General features: G+C 50.8%; 1 long non-coding RNA gene across 9 annotated transcripts in view; it reads left to right on the top strand.

Moving 5' to 3' along the window:
- Positions 1 to 5,339, top strand: part of LOC143648657 (uncharacterized) — a 223,063-nt gene extending 217,724 nt beyond the window's left edge. For 5 of the 9 annotated variants that reach the window (XR_013158710.1, XR_013158707.1, XR_013158711.1 and 2 more), the window contains 4 exons: positions 1,441 to 1,594; positions 1,960 to 2,336; positions 2,902 to 3,425; positions 3,999 to 5,339. This is a non-coding gene — a long non-coding RNA (uncharacterized LOC143648657). Of the gene's footprint in view, position 1; positions 89 to 1,440; positions 1,595 to 1,959; positions 2,337 to 2,901; positions 3,426 to 3,998 lie in introns of those variants that run through there. The other 4 variants (XR_013158704.1, XR_013158705.1, XR_013158706.1 and 1 more) reach the window with 4 other exon arrangements.
- The last annotated feature ends 7,130 nt before the right edge of the window (positions 5,340 to 12,469 follow it).

Genomic DNA, 12,469 nt, shown 5'->3' with positions numbered 1-12,469 from the left:
GGCCCGCTGCAGGCCCGCTCTGCACCACGTAGGAGGAACACTCACCGGCTCCGCTCATGGCGACACTGTGTGGCGGCGGCATCCCCAGGTGTGTGTGGGGTGACAGCCAAGCAATGGAGGTCTGAGCAGCCTGAACTCAGGAGGACAAGCCCCTGGGTGCCAGCACAGGGCTCAGGCGGGACACAGAGCCATGGCTCTGACTCCCTTCCCCAGAATGGGTGCAGGTCTCCAGAGCTGGGGATGTTGAATACTGGAGCCCGGACTCTTCCACAAATGGGGGACACTTTGGGCCAGGAATTTCCCCCATCACAGAACTGACCCCCCTCCCTCCACTTGGGAAGCTTCCAGCCTCCTCTTCTAGGGCTCCCACACCCTCTTATACCAGCTGGGAGGGGAGTGGTGTGGGAGGAAAGTGAAGGGGCCTGGCCCTGCATCCTGGCCCCTGGTCCCTGCAGGTCCGCACAGACCCCCACTGGTGGCAGGTGCACAGGGCGGTGGGCAGTGTGTCCCGAGGCCCCTGAGGCTCCAGGCTTCCCAGGTGCAGCTGCCTTGTGTGCAGCCCGGCTGGCGTGGGGTCTTCCAGGTCTCCCTTGGGCCAGGAGAGCACCCAGGGGGGTGGGGAGGGCAGGGGTCCCGTGCCCCCAGCAGGCATAGAGCCAATTTGTGCTGCCTGGGCCTGGTGAGGTGAGGTCCGTCCGTGCCCTATTCTGTGTCTTCTGTAGGTCAGGTGCCCATCCAACTTTGGGCAGGAGCCCCCGCCCTGTTCAGTGTCCTCCTAGGAAAAGCCCACCCTAGGAATCCCCCTGCATTGGTGGGCCTCCCCATGCAGCCCCACCCAGGGGGAGGTGAAGCAACACCTGTGTGTGCAATTGGGAAATGGAGTCCCAGGGACACACAGATGGGTCCAGAACACGCGGGGGTGTTCAGACCTGTGGCCCTAGAATAGTCTGCATCCTAGTCAGGGCTACCACGGCTCACAGGGGTAGTGCTTTAAAATGAGAGCCCCGATAGCTTCAGGCTCCCCTGCCTGTTCCTGGTCAAGTGAGCCTGTTTTCTTCTTGGTCTCCCACACTGTGTTAAGTGTGGACACACACCGATTTATCAGTGGGGACATTGGAAGATGAGCAGAGGAGGAGCTGGCACATGGGAGGTGACAAGGGGAGGAAGTAAGGGCTGGGAGGCAGGTTGGCCAAGGTGAAGTGGCATCTGCCCCCTGGCATCATGCCACCAGCCCCCAGCAGGAGGGAAGAGATGGCAGGCTGATGGGCGATGGGGTCACCAGGGTCTGTCTCCCCAGGGCAAGCAAGGTATGAGACCCTCAAGGGCAGGCAAAGAGACATCAACACTTACTCATAAACTGAAACTTCTGTTGTGCTGCCTGACCCTTCTGGCAGCCATGGTGTAGCCACTCACGGCATGTCCTTCTCTCTTCCCACGCAGTGTGAAGAGGACGCTCCTTACCACCGGGAGGAGACAAACCCAGTTCAGGTCTTCCAAAGGAACTGTTGCTGGAGACCCTGAGCTAAGAACCTTGCCAGGGGAATATGGGAACAGGGTTCCCACCAGAGGAGAACATGTGGCAGCTGGTCTCAAGGTCAGTGCCCTGCCCACCCTCCCTCTCAATTCGGCAAGCCCTTGCCATGAGACGTGGGATGTCACTTGGTCTCTCTGATCCTCCGGGGCTACGTCCAAGGGGTGGGATTGAGAGGATGCATGACACAGGCTATTGGTAGGGCAAAAGGCAAAGAGCCATGGATGAGCTCACCCAGGTGGAGCCTGTAAAGTTGAGCATGGGAGATAGGCTGTTCCTCTGTTGCCAGAGGGACAGTGTCAAGGATGAGACATTCAAGGGCAGGCAGAGAAGTTAACACTTGCTCTTGAACTTCTGCTGTGTTGCCCTTACCCTTCTGGCAGCCATGGGGGAGCACTGACAGCATGCCCTTCCCTCTTCCCACGCAGGGCCAAGAGAACCCCCTTCGGCGCCTGGAGGAGAACAGCCCTGTGCTGATCGTCCACAGGGCCAGGTGGTAGAGAACTGACGTGAGTAAGGAAAAGAGCAGAATCAGGACAAAAACGCACCACACTGCCTGAGAATTGTGTTCCTACGCACATGGCTCTGGAATTATTTGAGTTTTGAGTTAGGCTCACTGTCAGTGATGAGTCCATTGAAAAAGATGCTCCAGTTGGAGCATACTGACTCCCCAGAGGCAAGACCCCCTACTGTCTGGCTCACCATTTTCCCAACTAGCCAGGCGCAGGTTTAAAGGAAAGGAAATAGTCACTACCACTTGGTCGGAAGCAGGAACTGACGGAAAGGGGCCCGTGAGCCAGCACAGGTCAGAGGGCCACTCGGGGCTGAACGAGGCCAGGTGCTGGGCACTCCCAGGAGCCAGGAGGTGGTTTCAGGAGCTGGCACCAGCCAGCATCTGAGGCCGAGGGGCCTGGACACCTCGAGGGGACAGGGAGAGACTGGGGGAGCTAGGCCATGGGAGGGGGGTCCCAGGGCAGAGGGCAGAGGCCAGAGCAGGCCCAAGCAGGGGGTGGGGATGGGGTGGCTGAGGACAGAGAGGGAAGCACCGGGCAGGAGAGGGCAGGGGCGGGGCCAGGCAGGCCTGGGAGGTCCCAGGGCAGCTTCAGAGGAGAGCAGTGTGGCTGGACCCCCCAGCAGCCCCTGGGTCCCCAGTGGCCCGAGGCCCAAGCTGGATGGAAGGTGGGAGGCATGAGAAGGCCCTGGCAGGGTGCTGGGCAGCGGCAGGGCTCAGCTCTTCTGGGGGTGCGGGAGGAGGTCGGGGCTCCCTAGGGCAGGGGGTGCAGAGCTGGGAGCAGCCTCTGTGGGCCTCTCACCACCTTCTACCTGTGCCACCCTCGGGGCTGGTTTCCACCTCTGCTGCCTCGTCTTAGAGGAGCCCCGCTGAGGGGAGCCCCAAATGCTGCGCTTGTCAACCAGAGCCACACGCCCATCTCTGAGGTCCCCAGGAGCATGGCACAAGGAGCCACGAGCACAGAGCAAGTTCAAGAAGAAGTAAAAGGCGTTATGGAGAGGGCAGCAGCTGGACAGCCCATTCACCTCCTCCCCTAGCCATCTTGGGAAAGGCACTTTAGGGAACACAGAAGAGGAGAACATCCATGGGTGCCATGGGGCTCCAGGGCTCTGTGCACATCCCCTCCTTCCTTCTCAGTGCCATCTAGAAAGCAGACAGGGTCTCCCTCCTTTGCATACCTGGGGCCAGCCAGCCAGGATCCCAGCTCACAACTGCCCCTCCTGGGTTAGCCTGCATGGGGCTTGTCCTGCAGGTAAACCTGGCCAAGGACAGTCTCAACAGGGTTGTTTTCCTCCAGGTTCCAAAGAAGGTCCTCTTGGCACTGCATGGGAAGAAGGAACGACATGTTGTTGGTGGCTCCACCATGGCTGCCATAAGAGTAAGGTAAGCACAACAGAATTTCAAGAGCAAGTGTTAACTTCTCTTTGCCTGCCCTTGAGTATCTTATCCTTCATTCTGTCCCTCTGGCAAAAGAGGAACAGCCTGTCGCCCATGCTCAACTTGAGAAGCTCCACTTGGGTGAGCTCATCCCATGGCTCACTGCCTTTTGTCCTACCAATAGCCTGTGCATGCATCCTCTCAATCCCACCCCTTGGACGTAGCCCCGGAGGATCAGAGAGAGCAAGTGACATCCCAAGTTTTGGCAAGGCCTTGCTGAATGCAGTGTGATGGTGAGCAGGGCACTGACCTTGTGACCAGAAGCACCATGGTCGGCTCTGGCAGGAATCCTGTTCCTAGATTCCCCTGCCACATCAGGGTTTGGTGAATATGTTAGTGGCAACCAGTCCCAGCTCAGGTTGCACGATGGTCTGCTCTGACAGGAACCCTAGTCCCACATTCCTGTGTCACATCACGATGAAAACAGATTCGGTGAATGCGTTAGTGGCCACTCGGTCGAGCTCAGGTTCTCTACCACCTGGCCCTGTGGACAATCTCACCAGCGCTGTTCTCCTCCAGGTGCCGAAGAGGGTCCTCCTGGCACTGCGTGGGAAGAAGGAAGGACATGACATCAGTGGCTCCACCATGGCTGCCAGAAGGGTCAGGGCAGCACAACAGAAGTTGAAGAGCAAGCATTGACTTCTCTCTGCCTGCTCTTGAGCGTCTCATCCTTGGGAATGTCCCTCTGGCAACAGAGGAACAGCTTATCTCCCATGCTCAATTTGAGAGGCTCCACTTGGGTTAGCTCATCCCATGGCTCATTGCCTTTTGTCCTACCAATAGCTGCTGGCTCTAGGTTTAGAGGTGGTACTTAGCTGGTAAAAGAGACAGCTATGGCTCTGAGCATCACACTGGCTCAAGCTTTGGAGTTGCCATTGCCTCAAGAGAAATGTTCACTCACATGACAACCTTCCTAGGACAAAAGTATCCCACTAGATTTGAGTAGTGCAAGCCAAAACTCCACCCCAAGATGCCTTCGTATGCAGACATCTACCCAATGATGTGTCTGTGCTTCCCCTTAGCTCTTGGTCCAACAGTGGTTCACTGTATCTCCATCCCATTATCCTCCTCTTGGTTCACTGTTACCCACCCCAGTCCTCCTGACCCTCTGGCTTGCCTTTCATTCAATCTTGAGACTTAAGATGGATATAGCTAAGAGGTACATGACCCTCCAGCTCTGAGCCAGGCATTTGAGCTGGATGTAGCCCAGCAGCTCCTGGAGGAGAGCAAATGCAGGTGCTGACAAACGTCCCATGAGATACAGTCCTCCCAGATGTCCAGGATGCAGGAGACAGCACTGGGGGAGGTGATGAGGCAGTCAAGGAAGTGACCTTAGCTTTCCCTGACTCTGTCTTCTGAGAGCACCCCTGTGTGGGCTGGGCTTCTGTGCCTGCACTGTCCCTCCTGAGCTGATTCTGCTTGTGCTCAGCCTTAGAGAGGACCAAGGGTTGCTGCTTGTCAAGGAGAAGGTGGGCATGGTGCTGCATGCCAGAGCTGGCATGGTGTGCTGTGTTCAGCACGGAGCCCCTCGGAGCTGCCTCTAGGTCCCTGGTCTCCCTTCTACTCCCAAGGGGTGAGACTGTCACCATGGCTCCCTTTACCCCTGTCACCCTGAGGGAAGGTCCCAGACCTCAGCGCAGTAGCGGAAACCATAAGATGTAAAGGAATGGGGTCCTGATCACCCTCTCCCAGGGTCAATGCCCCACATCCTCACTTTGTCTGTGTATACAGGGGCCCCTCTTCCTGATGCAAACACATTTTCAGCTGCCTGGAGGTTGCCTGAAATGAACCAATATGAGGGGATGCATCCTTATTACGAGGGGCCATAAAGGGTCCCATCTAAGTGCTGTCCACCTGCCCTGCTCAGGTCAAAGTGTGACTCCCTAACTAGAGTGGAAGCCCAAGAAACAAGGGTCTTTGTCTTATCGGTACACTGTTTTATGCTCAGACTCTGAAATGTACCTGCACTTAGTAGGTGCTCAATAAATATTTGTTGATCGACTGAACCCCACATGAATCATTCCATGCATCTGAGTATACCTGGGCCTTGTGTCACCCCTGGAATACTCATGTTCTCACAACAGTAATGAGAACTTTTTTGGGTTGAAACTGTCATGCGCCCCAGAAAAGCCATGCTCATTAATATTCATTCCCTATTGCTGGATGGGATCTTTTTGATGGTTTCCATGGAGCTGTGACTGGCCCAATTGTGGGTGGTAAAGTTTTGTTAGGTGGTTTCCAATGAGAAGTGTCCCCACCCTTTCAAGTGGGGTTGCTTGCCAGAGCCCTTTAAGCGGGATCTATTTTGGACAAAGCTACAGCGATGACACAGCACAAACAGCCAGAGATCTTTGGAGATGCAGAAGAAATACGTTCCCAGCGAAGTCTTTTGAGATGAGAGAAAGTCAGCAGAGGTCACCATGTGCCTTCTCAGCTGAGAGAGAAACCGTGAACTTTATCAGCCCTTTCTCTGCAGTTATCTTTCTCTGGATGCCTTAGTGCAGACATTTTCATGGCCTTAGATCTGTAAACTTGCCACCTAATAAATTCCCTTCTAAAGCCGTTCCATTTCTGGTGTACTGCATTCTGGCAGCTTTAGCAAACTAAAACAGGGACTTTTTTGGTTTGAAGCTTTTAAATACCCAGAAAAGTCCTTATACTTTTAATCCATTTTGTGCATGTAGACCTGTTATAGATGGCACTGTTGCACGAAATATGAACAAGGCTTCAAGCCTCCTGGAATGTTACACGGAACCAACAAACCAGGGCCAAGGCTCTGAAGTTTCAAGAAGTAGGTTTTTTATTGTCTATGGCCATAGGGCTTAGCTCAGTAGCCTCTGAAAATCTGAGCCCTGAACAAAAGGTTAACATCAATTTTTATAGACAGGATGGCATGTTAAAGACAAAATAAATGATTGGCTGGTTTTAATTGGGACAGACACAAAGCTGGGTTACAGAAGCAGATGAGCCATTAAGGGAGGGGTTCTTATCCGCACAAAAGTGTTTTATCTTGCCTGCTTGCAGTTTTACCTTCTGGAATCCCCCCTCAGGAATGTGCCTTATCTTGCCTGCTGCAAAGCCTGCTTGCTGCATTTCCCCCCTTTGGTGCTTACCCTGATTTATAGGGAGGGGTTATAGCCTCATGGGTTATGGTATCTTCAATGAATTTGATGACGGCCCTGATTACACAGGGAGTTGTCTGAATAAACAGGGGCCTGCCTGCTGCAACAGGAAGTGGCTTTGAATAAACAGGGGCTGCCTGCAACATTCGCACCTTTGATGCTTACACCGACTTAGAAGAAGGGGATATAGCATCACCTGTAGTTCAAGCTTTTCTTGTTGCAGGTGGTGTGTCTGATCTGAGCTGGGCTGGGTGTAGATAACCATGTAGCCATGCAGGGTTTAGGTCCCTGCAAAGTTAGGGGGGTGAGGGTCTGTGCCTCCATTCTGTTGGCCCCAAGTTTTTTCTGATGACCCCTTTGCGACTGTGCCTGTCTTAGGTTGTTCCTTTCCTGAGGAATCCTACCCATCTTTGGCTAACCAGCCGTCTTCCGGGGCCAAGCAGGGTGATGTGAGGTGTGAAGTGAGGGAGAGGTAGTGCCCCCCGAGAGGGTCTGATCTGTCTCCCTGACAGCCTTTGCCCCCTGGCATTCATGCCCAGCACCTGCTTTGGGATTCCTTCACCCCTGGCAGGGCACGGCTTTGGTCTCATGTTTTGGGAAGCCAGGTTTTTGTTTTTGTTTTTTTTTTGTAATGCAGGCTTAGCTCATAGCTTTGGGCAAGAGACAAACTGCATGGCAGCAGCTCCCAGGAGGCCTCCACCTCAGCACAGCTAGGAGTTCCTCCCTAAGCTTATATGCATTGCATTACCAGGAGGCCCGCACTGGGAAAGGAGTCGGATTTGGGGGGGGCGGGTGTAAAACTGTACATGTGTTGAAGGTCAGGTGGACTTGGGAAATGTTTTTGCTTTTTATGGGTTATGGCAATAGCTTTGTCACCCTAGAGTAGTGAGAACAGCATTACTGAACCTGGCAAGGTGGGATTAGTGTGTATTGGGGGGTGTTCCTTTAGGGGACACACAATAATGCAGGTCTGTGAACTGGCCTGGCATGAACACTGGTTATAGTTTTCACCTTTTTCCCAACACAGGCGGTTTTAAGGCTTTCCCGGCATGTGTCATTCCCCTTAGAAGGGCTCACGACCATGCTGAGCAGAAATAGAGGAGTGAGGCACACGGTGCTGGCCATGGGCAGTGCCGACACATGAACGCACAATCAGCCTCAGGGAAGGAATGGAGACACACACTGTGGGCAGTGCTAGGAAGGGGGAGGTGACCTGGGGAAGAGGGATCCCACAAATTAGAGTAAAGTTGGTTTTCAGGAAGAATTCCAGGAGACTTATTTCCAGGAGGCTAAAACTGCTGAACGAAAGACAAACGCAAAGAACAAGGAAAGACCATTAGTCCACAGAGCCGGTGGACCTGGGCCATGTGCAGGTCAGTCAGCATCCAGGGAGACTGAGGCAGGGCTTGGGGCCTCCTCAGGCCATAGCCATGCGCTGACTCGCTGCTCCCGGGGCGCTAGAGCCGGGCAGCGCCGGGCACTCAGGCCTCGGGCACATGGGGGATGCGCAGTGGCTTCCAGAAAAGGGGGCACGTCGGGGGCTCAGGAACAGGGGTGCACTCCCAGGCCTCGTCTGTGGGGCCTCTTGACCCGATGGTGGCGAATTCATGGATGATGTCGTGACTCTGACAGCTGCTGGGGTGGCTAAAGCCACAGGGTAGGGACATCTCCCGGCTGGAGGGAAACTGTTCTTTCCTTACTGGTCTCTCATCCACACCACGTGCCCTGGTTACCCTCATGGAAGGGAGGGCAGATGCTAAAGACTTTGGGTGCTGCTTTCAACACTTTCCCTTTCAGTTCACCTAAAACTTGCCCTAACTTTCACCATAATTTCCTTTTTCACAAACCTTCGGCAACTTGCTGTATTCGTTCAGTTTTTGCCTTACATTTTCCTTCTTCTGCAATAGCCATTTATATTAAAACTACTCCCCATTTCCTTTTAGTAAAAACACTTTTAAAAATTTATCCTTTCTAAGGAAGACAATGAGTAGAGGTAAAAGGAAGGAAAATTAGATATGACATATAAAATCCAGAAGGCAAAATAGTAGAAGAAAGTACTACCCATACAATAATAACACTGAATGTTAATGGATTAAACTCTCCAATCAAAAGACATAGTCTTGCAGAATGGTTTAAAAAACAGGACCCGTGTATATGCTGTCTCTACTCAAAGGTCACGAGGCCAAGGACACAAATGGACATTTACATGTTTATAGCAACATTATTAACAATTGCCAAGTGATGGAAACAGCCAAAATGTCCATCAACAGACAGTTGACTAAACAAACTGTGACATTTACATAAGATGGAATATTATGCAGCTGTAAGACAGAATGGAGTTATGAAGTATGTAACAACATGAATGGACCTTAAGGACATTATGCTGAGTGTGATTAGCCAGAAACAAAAGGACAAATACTGTATGGTCTCACTGACATGAACTGACGTTAGTGAATAAACTTAGAATATTTCCTTGGTAACAGAGACCATCAGGAGTTAGAAATAGGGTGAGATATTGGGTGATCGGAGCTGAAGGGATACAGATTGTGCAACAGGACTGAATATAAAATCTCAGATATGGACAGCACAATACTACCTAACAGTAATGTAATTATGTTAAAACACTGAATGAACCTGCATGTGAGAATGATAGAGGGAGGAGGACTGGGGACATAAATGAAATCAGAAAGAAAGATAGATGGTAAAGATCGAGATGGTATAATCTAGGAATGCCTAGAGTGTATAATAATAGTGAAATGTACAATGTACAAATTTAAGAAATGTTTTTGCCTGAGGAAGAACAAAGGAATGTCATTATTGCAGGGTGTTGAAAATAGATGATAATTAATACTTTAAAATGTCACCTTATGTGTGAGACTAAAGCAAAAAATGTTTATTTGTTACAAAACTTAGATTTTGACTAGAGCATTTCCTAATATAACTCATGTAGATAGTTTGATTGAATGTCATAAGTACTTGGAATCTCAGGTAGCACATGAGATTTTGTTGGTTTGTCCAGAGTGATGCCCCAATGAATCCCAGAGTGATTTGATCAGTGACTGGAAAAGTATTTGCAAGCCCCCTCTGGGGAATGGTAAGAGTGGGGAGAAATTCAACTTCCCCAAGTTGAATTCTTGATATTCTCACAAGCAGCGTGGACAACCAAAGCTATAGGCTGAGCCCCCAGGCTTGGGGTTTGTTCACATGAAACTTAACCCCACAAAGGATAGGTCAAGTCTACTTAAAATTTAGGCCTAAGAGTCACCCCCAGGAGAGCCTCTTTTGTTCCTCAGATGTGGCCTCTCTCTCCAGCCAACACAACGAGCAGTCTCACCACCCTCCCCCTCTCTGTGTGGGACATGACTCCCAGGGGTGTGGACCTCCCTGGCAACGTGGGACGGTGTGCTGGTTTGAAAGGAAGTATGCCCCCTAAGAAAAGCCATGCTTTAATATAAATCCCATTTCATAAAGGTAGAATCATCCCTATTCAATACTGTATATTTGAAACTGTAATGAGATCATCTCCCTGGTTGATGTGATTTAGTTAAGAATGGTTGTTAAACTGGATTAGGGGATGACATGTCTCCACCCATTTGAGTGGGTCTTGATTGGTTTATTGGAATCCTATAAAGAGGAAATATTTTGGAGAATGAGAGATTCAGAGAGAGTGACACTACGAAGCAGAGAGTCCTTCAGCCAGCGATCTTTGGAGATGAAGAGGGAAGATGCCTCCCGGGGAGCTTCATGAAACAGGAAGCCAGGAGAGAAATCTAGCAGATGATGCCGTGTTCGCCATGTGCCCTTCCAGCTGAGAGAGAAGCCCTGACTGTGTTCGCCATGTGCCTTCTCACTTGGGAGAGAAACCCTGAACTTCATCGGCCTTCTTGAACCAAGGTATCTTTCCCTAGATGCCTTCGATTGGACATTTCTTTAGACTTGTTTTAATCGGGACGTTTTCTAGGCCTTAGAACTGTAAACTAGCAACTCATTAAATTCCCCTTGTTAAAAGCCATTCCGTTTCTGGTATATTGCATTCCAGCAGCTAGCAAACTAGAACAGATGGGGATCTTGGAATGAGTTGAGACTCAGCGTCAAGGGACTGAGAAAAACCTAGAATGAGCTGAGAATTAACATCAGGGGATTGAGAGAACCTTCTCGACCAAAGGGGGAAGAGTGGAATGAGACTAAGTATCAATGGCTGAGAGATTCCAAACAGAGTTGAGAGGTTATCCTGGAGGTTATTCTTATGCATTAAGTAGATATCACCTTGTTGTTCAAGATGTAGTGGAGAGGCTGGAGGGAACTGCCTGAAAATGTAGTGCTGTGTTCCAGTAGCCATGTTTCTTGATGATGATTGAACAATGATACAGCTTTCACAGTGAGACTCTGTGAATGTGAAAACCTTGTGTCTGATGCTCCTTTTAGCTACTATATCAGCAGAAGAGTAGAACATATGGAATAAAAATAAATAATAGGGGGAACAAATGTTAAAATAAATTTAGTTTGAAATGCTAGTGGTAAATGAAAGCGAGGGGTAAGGGGTATGGTATGTATAATCCTTTTTTCTATGTTATCATTTTATTTCTTTTTCTGTTGTCTTTTTATTTCTTTTTCTAAATTGATGCAAATGTTCTAAGAAATGATGAATATGCAACTATGTGATGATATTAAGAATTACCGATTGTATATGTAGAATGGAATGATCTCTTAATGTTTTGTTTGTTAATTTTTTTAATTAATAAAAAAAGTTTAAAAAAATTTATCCTTTCTATATGTTATTAATTTAAACAAACATTTTATTACGTACAATTACCATCAAAACTGAAGTTGTCAGAACAATGTTAAATACTTAAAATGCTTTAGTTAATGCATATTTGAAACCTCAACATACAATATTTTTAAAAAAGGATTGATGGCACATATCAAGACCTAAAAAAAACTGTAAATATAAAACTTGCAAGCAAGGAGTTTATCAATATTAAAGAGCTTCCCCGATTTAAAAAAAGGAAACAAAACCAAAGGGGTGCCCCCTCCTGCCCCTCCCCGAAGTCATGCTGCTGGCCTGACCCATCCACCACAGGGGCCAGACCACCCCGGGGAGAGGCCGCAAGGCTGAGAAGACCGCGGAGCTCCCCAGGCTGCTGCCCTTGGAGTTGCTCAGGCTGTCGGTGCATGATCGGGAGGAACAGCAGCTGGGCCTGAAGTTTCCCACCGGCCGCTGCTGCTTCCTGCAGCTGTGTCCCCCTCTAGGTGCTCAGGAAGACCTTATCATGTACTGGGAGAAGCTCATCTACCTTCTACTCCCAGCTGTGGAGAGCACCAGCAACATCCAGGCTGGGGACATGGTATGCAAACGTGAGCTGGTGGGAGAGGACGCAGTGAGCACATCCGCTGAGGTCCACGGAGGAGGGAATGAGGGACAATTCAACACCAGGAGCCCGCACATGGTCTCTGAGGCATCGGGAGCCTCCTCTGCTGCTGCTGCTGCTGCTGGGGTGAAGGCAGGAATTCTAAGGAGAAGAGCAGGCCTGCCTTGACCACCCCCAAACCGGCACCGCCTGCAGCCTCTGGGGACACAGCAGCAAAGGGCAGCGCAGCAGGCGCTGCGAGCGTGACCACCTCTCAGTCTGCACGAATTAATGCAGCAGGAGCAGGAGCCACCTCCAAGGGCCGAGGAGGAAGCAGGAGCCACGTGGCCCCCACAGGGCTTGTCAGCGTGCCCTCGGAGAGCGTCATGGTGGCCGTGGAAGGAGCGGCGAGCAAGACCTCAGTGTGGGCCTCCAGCACGGCGGTGGCGGCCAGTCTCTCTCCTGAGGGCAGCGAGACTGCTGCACACACAGCCCCGGAAGCAGCAGCAGAACCGCCTGT

The sequence above is a fragment of the Tamandua tetradactyla genome, chromosome 10 (genome assembly GCF_023851605.1).
Source record: "Tamandua tetradactyla isolate mTamTet1 chromosome 10, mTamTet1.pri, whole genome shotgun sequence".
Taxonomy (NCBI): domain Eukaryota; kingdom Metazoa; phylum Chordata; class Mammalia; order Pilosa; family Myrmecophagidae; genus Tamandua; species Tamandua tetradactyla.
The sequence above is the reverse complement of the archived record's forward strand: the minus strand, read 5'-3'. Positions and strand labels throughout refer to the sequence as shown.